Source organism: Dipodomys spectabilis, unplaced genomic scaffold, assembly GCF_019054845.1.
Source record: "Dipodomys spectabilis isolate Male_0828 unplaced genomic scaffold, ASM1905484v1 ptg000057l, whole genome shotgun sequence".
Taxonomy (NCBI): Eukaryota; Metazoa; Chordata; class Mammalia; order Rodentia; family Heteromyidae; genus Dipodomys; species Dipodomys spectabilis.
The window spans coordinates 5,076,086-5,093,468 of record NW_024870734.1 but is presented as its reverse complement, the minus strand read 5'-3'; positions in this window follow the sequence as shown (position 1 = coordinate 5,093,468).

Below are 17,383 nucleotides of genomic sequence, written 5' to 3'. Positions count from 1 at the left end.
ACACCAAGAACATTTAGAGTGCAAGTAACTTCTAATCACTAAAGGAAACACAGGAATTTCTTGAGCATCTGACGTTTCAGAACAGTAAGTCAGAATGTCCTAGACTTCCCTGCCTTGGCTGGTTTCACCCTGTGATAGAGACCTCAGCCTCCTGAGTTAGGGTGATGAGCTATTGGCTCATTGCTAGGGTCAGAACTGTAATGACATTCACAATAAAAGTCAACTGCTTATCACAAAGGGCTTAGGGAGCATATTAAGCCTTTCAACAATGGGCCTTTCAGAACCCTGTAGTACACAAGTTTATAATAATAGAATCTGAAAGGCAAGGCTTACGGATGTGCTACACTTGAACTTTGAGGTCTGACTCCAATTCTGGTTTACATCAGCATTCATTTTCCAAAAAATATTCTCATAAATAGCAAATAGGAAAATTACTTTGATTATCCCTCACTCTTTTCCAGTTTTGTGTCTCAAACTGAAGCCTGGGCGCTGTCCCTTAACCCCTCAACTCAAGGCAAACACTCTACCACTTGACCCACAGTGCCACATGGGGTTTTTTGATGGTTCATTGGAGGTAAGAGTCCAACAGGCTTTCCTTCCCTAGGCTGTCTTCAAACTGCGATCTTCAGATCTAAGCCTCCTGAGAAAGTAGGTTTCCATAGCCACTGGAATCTGGTGTATTGTTTTTGCCAGACCTGGGGTGTGAAATTAGGGCCTGGGTACTATCTTTGAGCTTCTTTTTATCAAGGATAGCACTCTACCACTTGAGCCACACCACAGCTTCTGGCTTTTTCTGAGTATGTGGCACTGAGGATTCAAACCATGGCATTCATGCATGCTGAGCAAGCTCTCTACCACTAAGCCACATTCCTTGTCCTAACCTTACGATTTTATCCCTCAACTTGCCTATCCACAAGAATAGGCTTCTGAGTATAAATCATATAAAAAATCCCTATAGGCAGTTGTCCAAAGATAAATAAGACAAAGCTCATACTGGGGACAGAATCTAACCATGTGATGACTTGACAAATGCCTCCATTTAATTATGTGTCATGTTTCAACATTTAATAAAGTATTAATGAAAATGAGTCAATGTACTGAATTATTGTGTATAATTTTATAATATATGGACACAACATAATAAATATTATGTGTATAATAATACTAAATACAATAAACAATAAAATGAATAAAATAAATATTAAATACAAAATCAATAATAATAATCATAATATGAAATAAACATACATATGTAGCTATATATCTTATATTACACATATATACAAATATTTTCTCTATTGCAGGGCCTTAAGTCATGCCCTGGGATCTCTAGCTTGAAAATCTTTTCCTCAAAGACAGGCAGCTTAGCCTTCTCCCAAGGTCCAAAAGAGTTACTTGGACAGTGAGCTCAAATCCCAGCAATGGCAGAAATACTGGCCCCAGTTCCAAGACTGTGACTTAACATTTGTAATAGAAACAGTTATGTTTATTCTGTTCCATACTGAACACTGAAAAAAATCAGTGTATAATTTTGTACAGCTATTCAGACATCCATCCCTCACCACTAAAGTGCTTCTTGAGGAGTACATAATTTTTTGTACATTTTTTACTGTAAAAATGTTGTACAGAGGGGTCACAGTTACATGAGCAAAGTAATGAGTACATTTCCTATTGAACATTGTTGCCTCCTCGTTTGTTTTTCCCCTATCAACCCTACCCTCCCATCTTCATAACTAACTTCCCTGCTGAGGGCAGTGACTTAATTATTTATTTTTGGCATGGCATGGGATTTGAACTCAAGTATTGGCAACTCTGCACCTTCTGTTACATTGCTATGGATTCATCAAGACTCTGAGTTCAAGTCCCAGGCTAGAAAAGAAGACTGGCAGAAATTCCAAACCAAGGAGCTTTATTATTTCAATTTAGTTAGTTAATTAATGAATTAATTAGTTCATTAATTTTGCCAACCACAGGGCTTGAACTCAAGTCATGGCAACTCTGACTCAGCTGCACTCTCCCTAGGCTGGGGTGCAGCCTCGGGACCCAAAGCTGATCCTGGGACCCTAGGCCCAGTGGGCTTGCAGGAAGAAAAAAAAAGCAGAACAGCACAAAAAGTGGGGAGGTGTAGAGGGCTCAGGGTTTTACGATTTTTTCTGTGCATGGTGACCATCCTGGGTCTGAATGACATGGTTTCAAAGTGGACCTGGTCTGCCATTGCAGATGGCTGGCAGGTTATCAGGGAAGCCATAAGCCAACATATCAACATAGGCCCTGGGTTCAAATCCTAATCCTTACACTTACCAATGGCAGGAGATCACAAGAGACTCGTTCCTATGTATAAGAATACAGATTGAAAGAGTAGTACATGCATTTGTCTAGTCTAAAATTGGATGCAATAATCCTAGCATGCTGATTAACCTTAATTAATAGCTTATTAAGCATGAAAATAATAATATTTTTTCAATGGAGATATATAAATACCTAAGAGTTGGTAGGAACGTAGTAGATGTCATCCAGTCATAGATAAACAGCTCTGGAACTCTTTAACAATATATATTTATTTGTATACCACCCTCTGCCTATCCATTTATTGCTGTTTTGGCCAAACTTGGGGCTTGATCTCAGTGCCTGGGAACCACATGAGAGCTTCATTGGCTAGAGGCTTCTGTGCCCACACTCACCCAATCTTGAATTGGGCCTGCTAGAACCTGAGTTCAGATCCCAAAACTGCCACAAATTTAATCTTTGAGTAAGAAGCCGAGTGTGACACATGTTTTCCTTTTCTGGGAGAGTCTAGAATGTCAGGCATGATGGAGAACACATCTACAAATCTAGATGTTATGTGATTTGATGTAAACAATGTAATAAATGGTATAGGTATCACCAAAGTCAATAAAATAAATCGTAAATAAATGAATAAAAAAAGAAATAACATGAATAACCACACTAAATGTGACATGGACTGAACATCTGTATGGAAGTGTAAATCCTACCACACCAAACAAGGCATCTACTGAACATCTGTATAGAGGTATAAATCCTATCTTTAAAATATATATAAGGAGTATGTTTTCCATGCCTGAGGCTTGAATTCAGCCCACCCCAATGAGAAAGCAATGGCGGGAAATCCTGAGATAATGGTTTCTGGAACAGGAAAAGTCATGGAATGTCACTGATCTCATCGAATGAGTAGTTCATGCATGAAGTGACTAGGAAATGATAGGCAAGACTCATGGGGCATCGCTTATTTGTAAAGCAGTGTTGATTAAGCATGACAATAATCATCACAGTCATGAAATGAAGGCATCTGGAAAGATCCAAGAATCAGTAGACACATGGTAGATTGGATTCCATCACAGGTTATCATCTCTCCTACTCTATACAAATGTCTACTTATTTGCATACTACTTTCAACTTATGAATGGATGACTGCTGTGTGCCCTTCCCCCACACCCCCACCTATGAGTCCAACTCAGGTTCTGGGAACGGCCTTACTCCTTAGTGGCTCACAGTCTGGTGTGCTCACATGGACCCATTCGTCAATGGGGTCTGCTGGTCCCTGAGTAAAGATACCAGCAGTGCCAAAATATTCATCCTGTTGTCAGAAGCCAATTGTTGCACCTGTGTTCCTTTCCTGTGCAAGTCCTGGGTCTCAGCTAGGATGAAGAATGGATGAAGAATGCATGGGCCACACTGTGGCCATGGGAATAGGTTGTTATCCTGTGAGGCCAGTTATACCTGTCATCATATACTGAAGAAAATACACAATACATCCATGAATAGCATACAAAATAAAATGACTACACTAAATGCACAATGCAGTCCACACACGGATTTGAATATACATCCCATGTTTAAATGATGCATTCAGGACAATTGTGGCCTCCCTGGTGCTTGACCTCTGTTCCTGGGAACCGACCAGCTCCTTAGTGGCTCACAATCTGGTGTGATCATGTGGACCCATTGGGCAGTTGGGCCTTCTAGGCCCAAAGTTCAAATCCCAGCACTGCCAAAATTCACCCTGATGTGAGAAGCCAGTCATTGCTCCAGTTTTCCTGTGCTGTGCAAATCCTGCGTCTTAGCTAGGTTGGAGAATGCATAGGCAACTCTCTACTCATGTGAATAGGTTGTCATCCAGGTCACCACAGTTATAGCTGTCATCCTATACTCAAGAAAATACACAATACATCAATGAATAAGACAAAAAAAAAAAGAGAATGACTACACAGAATGCAAGATGCTGCCCATCCATGTATGGAAATATAGATCCTGTGTTTAAATGATGAATTTATGACTATATTGGCCCCCACCAGGGCTTCATTTCAGGTCCTAGGAACTGCCTACCTCCTTAGTGCCTGACAGGCTGGTGTGTTGACCATGACCCATTCACCAATTGGGCCTGCTAGGTCTTGAGTTCAAATCCCAGCACTGCCGAAAGATTCATCTTGATTTGAGAAGCCAGTCGATCCACCTGTTTTCCTCTCCTGTGAAAGTCCTGGGTCTCAGCGAGGATGGAGTATTCTATATAGACAACTTTATAGACATTCGAATAGGTTGTTATCCATGTCAGCATAGTTATATCTATCACCATACTCAATAAAATACACAATACATCCATGAATAAGACACAAAATAGAAAGAATAACTACACTGAATGCAAGATGCATACCACACTTGTAGGTAAAGGGAGATCCTATGTTTAAAAAATTCGTGCTTTTTATTTTGTCCACTGCTGGGGCTTCAAATCAGGCCCTGGTCCAGACCTGACATTCTAGTCTTCAAGGATGGTGAGATTTCCCTTACCCCAAAGTGCAACAATGCTACCCAGACCTCAGTTCAAATCCCAGCACTGACAAAAGATTCATTCTCTTGTCAGAAGCCAGTCGTTGAACATGTTTTCCTTTCCTGTGTAAGTCCTGGTCTTCCACTAGGATGTAGAATGCATAGGCAATCCTATAACTATAGGAACAGGTTGTCATCCATGGCAGCACAGTTATACCTGTCACCATACTCAGTAAAATACACAACAACTCCATGAATTAAACACAAATTAAGGAGAAGTGCACCGAATGCAAGATGCTGTCCACACATGTGTGTAAATATAGATCCTATGCTTAAATTATAAATTTATGACTATCTGGACCTCCCTGGGAATCGATGTCAGGTCCTGGGAATTGCCTATCTCCTTCGTTGCTCACAGGCTGGTGTCCTCACCTTGACCCTTTCCTCAATTGGGCCTGATAGGCTCTGAGTTCAAATACCAACACTGCCAAAAGATGAATCCTGATGTGAGAAGCCCATCGATTCACCTTTTTTCCTGTCCTGTGAAAATCCTGGGTCTCAGCTTGGATGGAGAATGCATAGGAAACCCTATAGCCAGGGCAATAGGTTGTTATATCTGTTACCTTACTCAGTAAAATACACAATACTTACATAAGACAGAAAACAGGACAAAAAGTACTCCAAAGGCAAGATGCTGTCCATACATATATGTAAATATAGATCCTATGTTTAAATTATTAATTTATGACTATTGTAGCGCATCATGGGGATCAATGTCAGATCCTGGGAATGGCCTAACTCCGTTGTTGCTCACAGGCTGCTGTGATCACCTTGAACTATTCACCAATTGGTCCTGCGAAGCCCTAAGTTCACATTCCAGCACTCCCAACAATTGGATCATGCAGTAAGAAGCCAAGTGTTAAACTTTTTTCCTTTTCTCTGAGTTTCCTGGTGTCAGGCATGATGGAGAACATGTCTACAAATTTAGATTACATGTAATAGGATGTCATCAATGTAATAAAGGGAATGGGTGTCATCATAGTAAAATCAATGGTAAATAAATGAATAAAACAAAAAGTACAAGGAACAACCACACCAAACGTGTATGGACTGAACATCCATTGGTAAGTACAAATCCTGTACTTACAATGTATATAAATAGTATGTTTTCCAAGGCTGGGGCTTGAATTTTGGCTTAGAGTACAGGCCTGACTTTCTTATGTTCAAGTACGGTGAGCTTCCCCTTCTTCCACAGTGCTGCAGATTAACCCAGAGTTCAAATCCAAAGCCTGGCAGAATAAAGGGGGTGAATTGCAAGCCAGGGAGCTAATCTCTTTCAATTATTTTTTGCTCAGCAGGGAGCTTGAACTCAGGTTGTGGTAACTCTGCCTCAGCTTCGATCACCCTATGTTGAGGTGCGGCCACTGGACCCACAGTAGATCCTGCGATCCTAGACCCCCAGGCCTTGTGTGGCAAAAATGTACAGAAAAAAATGCAGCAAGATGGCCTTTTTATGTTTTCTTCCTTTGCACGGTGACCCTCCTGGGTCTGAATGACACTGTTGCAAAGGGCACTTCACCTTGCATTGCTGAAGGTTGTCAGACTATTGAAGAAGTCATAGGTCCACATGGCAATGTAGGCCTTGATTTCGAATCCCAGTCCTGACACCAATCAATGGCAGAAGATACTAAGAGACTCGTTCCCATCCATGGGAATAACAAGGTAATATTATCAATGTCACGGTTGAATGAGTTGATGGTGTATGATGCTCCTATAAAATTAGACAGCATCATTTCAGGAGACTGATTTTATTTAATATTTATGAAGCATTAAAAGAATACTGTTACAGAATGCAATAATTTCAGGATATTGATTGGTTTACTTAATAGTTTGTTAAGAATGCAAACAATAACATTAATTACATGGAGGCATTATAAATACCTAAGAATTGGTAGAAGTGTAGCCTATATAACTGAATAATGTATAGACATCTCTGACACTCTATAACGATATATATTTATTTGTGTACTACCATCTGCACCTCAAACTGTTCTTATTTTGTCAACCCCTGGGGCTCGATCTCAGGTAATCAGAACTGCCTGTCAGCTCAATTTGCCCCAGGATGGCAGGCTGACACTCACCCATTCATGAATTGGGCCTTGTAGGCTGTGAGTTCAGATGCCAGCACTCCCAAAAAATGAATCGTGTAGTAAGAAGCTGATGGTGACACATGTTTTCCATTTCTGTGAAAGTTCTGGGTGTCAGGAAGGATGTGCAATACATATGCAAACCTATATCCTATGTAATCAATGTAACCACTGTTCTATGTGTCATAATAGTCAATAAAATGAGTAGTAAAAATAAAGGCTGTATATGACAAACCTACAGCCAGCATTATACTCAATGGTGAAAAACTAAAGCCATTTCCTCTTAACTCAGGAACAAGACAAGGATGCCCACTCTCTCCACTTCTCTTCAATCTAGTATTAGAATGCCTAGCTACAGCAATAAGACAAGATGCAGACATAAAGGGGATCCAAATAGGGAAAGAAGAAATAAAACTCTCCCTCTTTGCAGATGACATGATCTTGTATTTAAAGAATCCCATAGACTCCACTCCCAAATTACTCAAGCTGATTCAAAACCTTGGCAAAGTAGCAGGTTATAAAATTAACCCCCAAAAATCAATGGCTTTTCTGTATGCCAACAATGAGAAAAGTGTGGCTGAAATTAGGAAAGCAACTCCATTTGTAATAGCCCCACAAAAAATAAAATACCTAGGAATTAACTTAACTAAAGAAGTGAAGGACTTCTATGATGAAAACTTTAAAATCTTGAAAAAGGAAATCAACACAGAACTTAAAAAATGGCAAAACCTCCCATGCTCCTGGATTGGAAAGATTAACATCGTGAAAATGGCAATACTTCCCAAGGCTATCTACAAATTCAACGCAATACCTATCAAAATTCCACCCTCATTCTTCGAGGAAATAGAAGAGGCAATCCAAAAATTCATATGGAACAATAAAAGACCCCGAATAGCAAAAACGCTCCTCAACAGAAAGAACACTGCTGGAGGAATATCAATACCAAATTTCAAACTCTACTATAAAGCCATAGTAATCAATACAGCGTGGTATTGGCATAATAACAGACCTCAGGACCAATGGAATAGAATTGAAAACCCAGAAATGAACCTACAGACCTATAGCCATCTAATCTTCGATAAGGGAGCTAAAACAATAGAATGGAAGACAGACTGCCTCTTCAGTAAATGGTGCTGGCAAAACTGGTTAACTACATTTAGAAAACTAAAGCTAGATCCTTATATATCACCCTGCACCAGAATCAACTCCAAATGGATCAAAGACCTTGAACTCAAAGCAGACACTCTGAAAACATTACAGGATGGAATAGGAGAAACTCTGGGTCTCCTTGGCTCAGGCCGAAATTTTCTGAATAGAGACCCGGAAACACAACAAATCAAAGAAAGGTTGGACAAATGGGATTGTATAAGGTTGCAGAGCTTCTGCAGGGCAAATGACATAGCTAGCAAGATCAATAGAAAGCCCACGGACTGGGAGAAGATCTTTACTAGCCATACAACGGACAAGGTTCTCATATCTAAAATATACTTGGAACTCAAAAAATTAAACCCCCCAACAACAAATCCTCAAAGAAACAACTGCCCAATAAGTAAGTGGGCGAAAGACTTAAAGAGAAGCTTCTCTGAAGAAGAAAGAAGGATGGCCAATAGACACACGAAGAAATGTTCAACATCCCTAGCCATAAAAGAAATGCAAATCAAAACAACATTGAGATATCACCTCACTCCAGTTAGAACAGCAAAAATCAAGAACTCCAACAACAACAGATGCTGGAGGGGATGTGGACAGAAAGGAACCTTACTTCATTGTTGGTGGGAATGTAAACTTGTTCAACCACTTTGGAAAGCAGTATGGAGGTTCCTCAAAAGACTTCACATAGAACTCCGCTATGACCCAGCAATCCCACTTTTGGGCATTTACCCAAATGATCACAAACAAGGCCACACTAAAGCTACCAGCACAACTATGTTTATTGCAGCATTATTTACCATAGCTAAGATATGGAACCAACCCAGATGCCCCTCAGTAGATGAATGGATCAAGAAGATGTGGTATAGATACACAATGGAATTCTATGCCTCCATCAGAAAGAATGACATTTCCCCATTTGTTAGGAAATGGAAAGGCTTGGAAAAATTATATTAAGTGAAGTTAAGCCAGGCCCAAAGAAACATAGGTTCCATGGTTTCCCTTATTTGCAATATCTAGTATAGGTATGAGTCAAGCGGAAAAAGTCAGAGAAGGGGGTGTTAGGAAAATGAACCCTCAAATATGTATTTTAATGTTTCTGTTTCTTTCATGCATGTGTTTCTAATGCATTTATAAGATTATTTCTTTGTTGCTTTGGATGTCCCTCCCCCACCGTGTAACCCCCGCTTTCACTATATTTGATGTCAGTATAACATGTGGAGGAGACGGGGACAAACAAGTTGTTTAAGGATTCAGGTGGACCTGTTGCAACAATGAGAAGTACCAAATGTCATGTCAAAACCAGCTTTACAATGTCGGTGGGGGGGGGGGAAGGGGGGGAATGATTGGGTGGGGGGGAGGAGGGAGGCTGGGAAGGGAGGTGAAGGGTAAACAAAGGAGGAGGCTGCAATGCTTGGTAAGAAATGTATGCATTATCCTGCTCATGTAATTGTAACCCCTCTGTACAGTATGTTCTCAAATAAAATAAAATAAAATTAAAAAAAAATGAGTAGTAAATACATGAATAAAACAAAAAAATAAAATAAATAACTACACTGAATGCAATATGGAATCAACATATGTATATAAATATAAATCATATTTTTAAAATATGATGTTTTCTACTGGTGGTCATCGATTTCAGGCCTAAGGAACAGACTTGAATTTCTTGAATTCAAGGAGGCAAGCTTCCCTTTCCCACACAGTGCAACAGCAGTGTTACCTAGACCATGAGTTCAAATCCCAGTACTGGCAGAAAAAAAATTGGCATCTCCATGCTATGTGATGCCCAATTCATAGGTATTTCATTTGTCCTCCATTTAATGAATGTGATTTTTTAAATGCTTCATAAAGTATTAATTAATACTGACCAGTGTCTTATAATGTAATTGTGTATAATTTTATCCTCAAATCATTCAAGTACTGCCCATTTAATCATGACATACATCACATTCCTTTGGTAATCACATGAATAGGAATGAGTTCCATAGGATCTCCTGCCATTTGTTGGTGGCAGGACCAGGATTCAAACTGTGGGCTCCAGCTCCTACCACTTAAACCTGAGGACAGGGAACTCACAGGTCTGTCCAGGAACATCAGCAAAACCAATGATTAGCCAGGCATCAGTGGCTTTCAGCAGTCTTCCTTAAAACTTACAAGGCTGTGAAAGGAGGATCATGGTCAAAGTCACCCTAGGCAGGAAAGTCCTGTCTAACTTGTGCCAACAAAGCCAGAATTAAAGCAGTGTGGTTCCAGTGGTAGAGAGCTAGCCTTGATCAAAAGCAATTCACAGATTGTGCCCAGATCCTGAGTTCAAGGTCTGGGAACAAACAGACATACACAACAATATGTGCAGTCATCAGGCTAAAGCAGGTCACCCTCTTGTCCCCAACTGGATTGGACAGAGTTCCCTGGGAAAGGGGCTGCCATCATTTTGACTCCACCCATTCTGCCTGCATCACAGGATTGCAGCCACACCCCCATTGTTTCATGGTTCTTTCTGACCAATGGGATACAAGAATTGTGGCCATGCCCACATTCCATATTGCCAAGTAGCACCTTGATTCCCTCCGTTTGTTAACATCACTACCAGCAGTTGAGGAAGGTAGAGGTGGCTGAGTGGTGAGCAAGAGACTTGAGGCCTAGGAGGAGAGGCCTTCCTCAGGCCCACCATGTGCCTGACTGAGCCCCGGCCCTCTCCCCCCCTTCACATGGAGCAGCATTTCAAACCTGGTGCTGAGGGCTCAGACCCATGGTTTCCTCAGGCAATGGTACAATGGTGTGCCACGAACCAGCTTGGGGCCCTGACCTGATCCTGGCTCCCCTGTCCTCTGCTCAGGGCTTGAGTGTCTGTCATGCCTCTGCCATTGCTGCTTGCCCCACCTGGAGCAGCTGCCAATAGCTTCTGCCAGCAACACATGTGAGTGGCTACCACACAGCCCCGCACCCTGCGACCCCATATCCCCTCCCCTCCAACCTGGACCCTGCCTCCCCTGTGCCCCACAGTCTGGCCCAGGCCCTGGCACAAATGTGCCCCAGGGGTGGGGGTGGGTGTTGACCCGAGGATCCCACCTCCATCCCCAGCGGCTAGTGTCCCAGGAAACGGGGAGATGCAGGATGGGGTGAGGAGTGGGCGCCACAGATCCCCTGGCCTGGAGTAGTGGGAGCCACACAGCCACACATCGGCACCCTTCCTCTCCCTGGTGGGAACCCGGTGGCCTTAGTCAGAGGTGTGGAGCAGCATGTCTACACCTGCCTTCTGGGGTCTTTTCCTTTTTTTCTGGGGATGGGAGGTGTTGGATGCAGAAGATAGAAACCCTTGCTGTGTGAGCCCTTGTCTTCTGTGTTCAGCCAACCTTTCACCTGAAGACAGAGAGACAGAGAGAGACAGACAGAGAGACAGATCATCTTTTTCTTTGTACAGCCTGACTGTGCTCAGGTGAGTGATCAATTGGCAAATTGCAGGTGCTGCATGGATGAGTCATCTGTCACCGGTCTGGATGTGTGTGTGTGTGTGTGTGTGTGTGTGTGTGCGTGTGTGTGTGTGTGTGTGTGTGTGTGTGTGTGTGTGTGTGTGTGTGTGTGTGTGTGTAGAAGTGGGTTGTAACAAGGAGGCTGAATGCTTTGGTAACTTCTACCTGCTACCTGCTATCTATGTATGGGCTTCACAGCTGAAGTCTGGGGGCCTGCAAGGGGACACAGCACTGTAAAATTACAAGAACAAGGGATCTGTGTGCAATGGAGCTGTGTACTCCCTTGGGCCTGGATGGTGGCAGTGGGAGCTTGGGAGGACCTGGGAGTGCAGCCTGCAGGGGATGGCTTCCCAAGGGGACAGAGAGTATGACCAGCACTTAGTAAGGCTATGAGTTCTGCCAGTATGGAGCACAACAGCATAGGTCAGACTCTGGGTCTTCTCATCATGACACCTGATGGGTGAGGCCAACCCTATTTTAAATCTTGAGCTGTGATCTTCAGATCTCAGCCTCCTGAGTACCTAGGATTATAGGCATGTGCCTCTGGCACTGGAACTCTGGTTCTTTTTGCTATATTAGGGTTTGACCTCAAGGCCTTAGTCTTGCCAGTCAGATCTTCTACCATGCAAGTCAAGCTTTTTTGTCTTGGGCATTTCTGAGATGGAGAATTAATATATGCTCAGCCTGGGCTGGATCATGGTCCTCCTATCTGTGACAGGCATGAGCCACCAGGCCCGGTCTTCTGTAGTTTGGATGGTAGACATGTAGCACCATGCTCAGTCATTGGTTTAGATGGATTGTCCCAAACTCAGTCCACAGCAGCCGATTCTTGACCAGAAGTGAAGCTCTGAGTTGGGCATCAACCATTGTACTTTAATCTACTCATGGGACAGTTGTAAGGAAACAAAGGATGAATACAGAGGGATCTCTGCAGCAGGGACAGGCACAGAGGGAGTGTCCATCTGATACTGTTCTTGGCAATTCTGTGAGCATATGAAAGGAAGATACCCGGAAAGATCTCAGATGGTGTGTGTAATTAATGGTGCAACAGGTATGGGATTATTCCCTATCTCCATGAGTAACGGGATTCTTCACTTTGTTCAGTTTTGAAGCTGGGGAAACTGAGGCACAGAGAAGCCGGGTGACCTACTAATGACGCCCAGCTGACAGGAAGCTCAGCCTGAATTCTCTGCCATGCTCCCTAGGACAATGGGTGCTATTCAGTCCACTTCTTGTGGTGGGAAGTCCACTTCTTTTCAGTCATGGGGCTTCAACTTTGGGCCTGGGGCAGCTCCCCGAGCTACTCAGCTAAAAGCTGGCACTCTACCACTTTAGTAACAGCACCACTTCCAGTTTTCTGGTGGTTCTTTGGAGATAAGAGTCTCACAGTTGTTCATGCCTGGGCTGGCTATAAACTATCATCTTCATATCTCAGCCTCCATTGTACTTAGGATTATAGGCCTGAACCACCGTCACCTGGCTTAAGTGTAATTCTGACCATCTTTCTTTCTCTTTCTCTCTCAGGAACTGATTCAATGGGTGCTAGAGGAGGTGGGCCAGCATCCCCATGTGGTTGGAACCAAGATGGCCCTATCATTCTGGAGGTAGGCTTTGGGTCAGAAGCTGTCTCGCTCAGTCTGTTGTACCAGCTCCATGAGGTAAGTCCTTCTGTACCCTGGCTACACTGTGACAGTTATCCATTGTCCATCTAGCCTTACTGGACTGAGTACTGTGTTCAATGCTCTTTTCTAGAAAAAAATTTCTGGCTAAAATTATGACACATACTTACAGAGAATGAAAATGTAATGCCATCTTAAAGTCATTTAGGGTTCTGAGAATGTGGCTTCATAATATGGTGATTGCCTAGCATGCATGAAACCCTGGGTTCAATTCCTCAGCACCCAAAATTGAAAAGGAAACACTGGAAGTGGTCCTGTGCCTCAACTGGTGGAGGGTTAGCCTTGAGGAAAAAAAAAAAGCTGAGGAATAATTCCCAAGTGCTGAGTTTCAGCCCCAGGACTGCCAAAACAACAACAGCAGCAACAACAACAATGAACATTTAGTTAGTAAATGCAAAATACAGAACCCATACCTGGAATATATAATTGCTCTTTCCATATTGATACCTGACAATAGTCCCAAATTCATGTACTTTACCTATGTTAGGATACTGTGTTGAAAAAATGTTTTGTTCATTAGGACACAGCAATTAATGCCAGGAATGTGCTTAGATGTCAGGTGAAGATTAATTCTGGAAATTCAAAGAATCCAAGCTTTTGAGTAGGGTCACTGCTAGTCACATTGAGAAGGGTAGTCTAAGTGAGATTTGGAAACTGTTTTGGCCAGTCATCGCACCAATAAAGCAGAGGCTAATTTTCAGTTGTGACAAAAGTGAAAGAATAACTCCAGATGGAATGAAAAAATGATAGTAACTAAGGTATAGCAAAAACCGTTCTAGGGAACCATTTTTGGTTATTGAAGAATGAGTTATCAACTAAGCATATGCCTCATTGCCTTTAGCATTCAAAATTTCCTATGCTAGTTCTTAATCTCTGTGTGATAAATGTATCTCCTTCTATGCTGTTCTTTTATACCTGATCTCCTTTGCTTTCTAAAGATCTGTCTTTCTATATTTCTTTATGAACATTTCCTGATACTAAATACACCTACAAAGATGAAAGAGGATGTTAATTTAAGAGTCCAATAGCTCATGAGTCATTAATGTAACAAAATGGGAAAAGGGGGCATATTTATTGCTACCTCAATTATTCTGAAAAGCTGTCACAACATTTGGTTCAGATTTCTTTCATTCTTTGTCTACATAGTGACATAAAATGCATATAAATGCAAATATGAGCCGGGTGCTGGTGGCTCATGCCTGTAATCCTAGCTACTCAGGTGGTTGAGACCAGAGGATTGTGTTTCAAAGCCAGCCTGGTCAGGAAAGTCCATGAAACACTTATCTTCAATTAAGTCCAGAAACCCGGAAGTGGTGCTGTAGCTAAAGTGGTAGAGTGCTCAATTTGTGCTGAAGAGCTGAGAGACCATGCCCAGGATCAATGTTCAATCCCCACAACCAACAAAAAAGTGCAAATATGACTTTAAGTTTCCCCCAAGGGAATGATGAAGTAAATAGTAATCGTCCCAAATGATTTAGTGGTGCACCTACTTTTGCTGAGTTATTTGTTATGGCTTTTTGTTAAACATATTCTTTTCTTTAAAAATTGTCAATATTAGCTTTATAATAAACTTCATCTAATATTTTTTGGTTCAAAAGAGAAGTACATACAATCGATGTCACTTAGTTTTCTTACTGTGTTATTTCAAAGCCAACCCAGGCAAGAGAGTCTGTCAAACTCTTATCTGTAATTAAACACCAAAAAAGACAGAAGTGGACTTTTGGCTCAAGTAGTGGAGTACTAGCATTGGGCCAGGTGGGAAAGAAAGACAACTCTTCAGGGACAGGGGCAAGTCTCTAAGTTCAAGCCCCAGAACCAGCACAAACTAAACAAGCAAGCAAACAAAACAAACCCTGGGTATTTCTTTGGGACTCTCCTTAAAATAATGGTTGTCTGAGAAGAGGCTGCTTTTGCTAATCATACTCATTGGATCCTGCTATTTTGGAACCTTATTGCTATGGAAAACTCAGGACCAGACTAAAGGAATTGATAACTGATTCCTGCAACAAGAGAATCATCTCAGGAGTGAAACATCCATCCATAAGACACTGAAAATGTCCATATCTTTGCTTCTTTGCAGTAGAACACTTTTAAAACAAAGTTACTTCTTTTTGTTCTATGCTGGCCTTCAAATGGCATATTGTTTCCTTTTGTAGTAGTCTCAGACAGAAGTTTACAGAGGAGGTTTATATTAGTAAAGGACACACACACAAAAGTCAGGGACAGAGTTTCCTTCCAGCCTAGGATTCTTTTCTTATACAGCAAAAAAGAAAGCAATGGTTAACTTCAACTTTGTCGTTTCCCTATGTTCAATTCCTCTCCTGGGATCAGTTTCCACATCCATTAACAGTTACTTCCAGTAACAATTTATGGTGCTGCTCCAGAAAAAAAATGAATGTTTTCTGGCTTCATTGAAATAGCACAAGGACACTTTTGGACATGAGGTAACACGTGTTTCAGAGACAACTTAGTAAAGAGAAATGAAATTTAAATTGCTTATAAATACATTATCCATGAGAACATTTTGTTCAAACTTCTTATGTGCTCTGTAAATTAAGGTGAATTTTAAATGGGAAGAAGGTTCTCAGATCTTTTATTGTGAGTCTATGTGCTGTGCATTATTTTCCCAAGTGTACATGAGTTAACAGTAAGAGAAACAATAGCAATTATAGGAGAAAAAGAAGTTCTTTGTTTATGTATGTGTTCAATACAATATAGAAGATGCTACAAATAAGAAAACATTGAAACAATAAAGCCAAGTCCAGTATGTAGATTTATGGGAGTGAAATAGAGAAAGCATTACTTCTAAGTGGAACATGAAGCATGAGGCCACTCCCTTTCTAAATCACACTTGCTAATCATGTAAATGTGCAAAAAGTAGAATGGAAGAATGATTCTGTTTCCAATGCAAGTCAGATATGGGAGAATAGACGTAACTGGAAAAAAAGAGTCCATCTTGAGAGAACAGGAATTATAATAGGAATGAACCTGGTGGCTAAGATCACACATCTTTTTCATTCCTTTTCTTATATTCTTTTGTTGTTGTTGTTGTTCTTCTTGTTGTTGTTGTTGTTATTGTTTGTGGCACCTGAAATATGGGACAGGGCGCTGTCCCTCTGAAACACAGCTCAAGGCTTGTGCTCTTCCACTTCAGCCACAGTGCCACTTCCAGTTTTCTGGTAATTATTGGAGAAAAGAGTCTCCAGGACTTTCCTACCCATGCTGGCTTTAAACCCCAATCCTCAGATCTCACAACAACTTGGTTTATGATCACATTTCTAACAGTGAACACTCAGGATATGTAATGTATATGTTCATCTACCTTTATATGAATTCTTGAGTCAAAAATCTGGGCTACAGGTTAGACTTCACACTCACAAAAGTGTTTGAAGTTTGAAAGTTGATACTCCTGGAAAAATAAAACCTAAGAATGTAAAGGATTCTGGGAAGTTCAATTTACATCCAGCTTGGACAGTATAGGTTTTGAGACACTACATATAATTAACCAACCAAAAGCCGGAATACCAGTCAAGAGCAATATTGCGGAATAAAAGCTTTAGGTTTTTACATACATACATACAAACATACATATACACACAGAGGCACTTATAGGTGTACACAAAAATACACAAATGAAACAACTCTCAGAATATGTAGAAAAGTTAGAAAACAATAGAAAATAGGTCCTGAGTACGACTAGAATCAAGTGATAATTTTTAATATTAGAAAGCCCTCAAGTGAACTTTCCCCCAAAGTTGAGAATATTACATAGGTAGGGACCAGAGATGTAAGAGAGTCAAGTAATCATTATTAATGGGATAGGATCCTTGGTGGAATGAATCAGGGAACCTTGCAGGTGCATCTGAAAATGCTCATATCCTGTGTGAAATGTAAAAACATCTTTGAAAATAGTACATAAACAGTCTGAGCAATCAGTCTAGTGGATAAGATCATAGAAGTTCAAAATTGCTAGTCTGTTCTGGATTAAATAAACAAACTAAGGCAGAACAATGTGATACAAGCCTGGAATTCTAGCACTCAGACAAGAGATTAGATAGTGGAATTACATAACGATACCTTCCCTGGATCAGGTAGAATAATTTTCTCTCAGTAAAACAAACCAAACAACAAGAAAGAATACACAGTTCAGAGT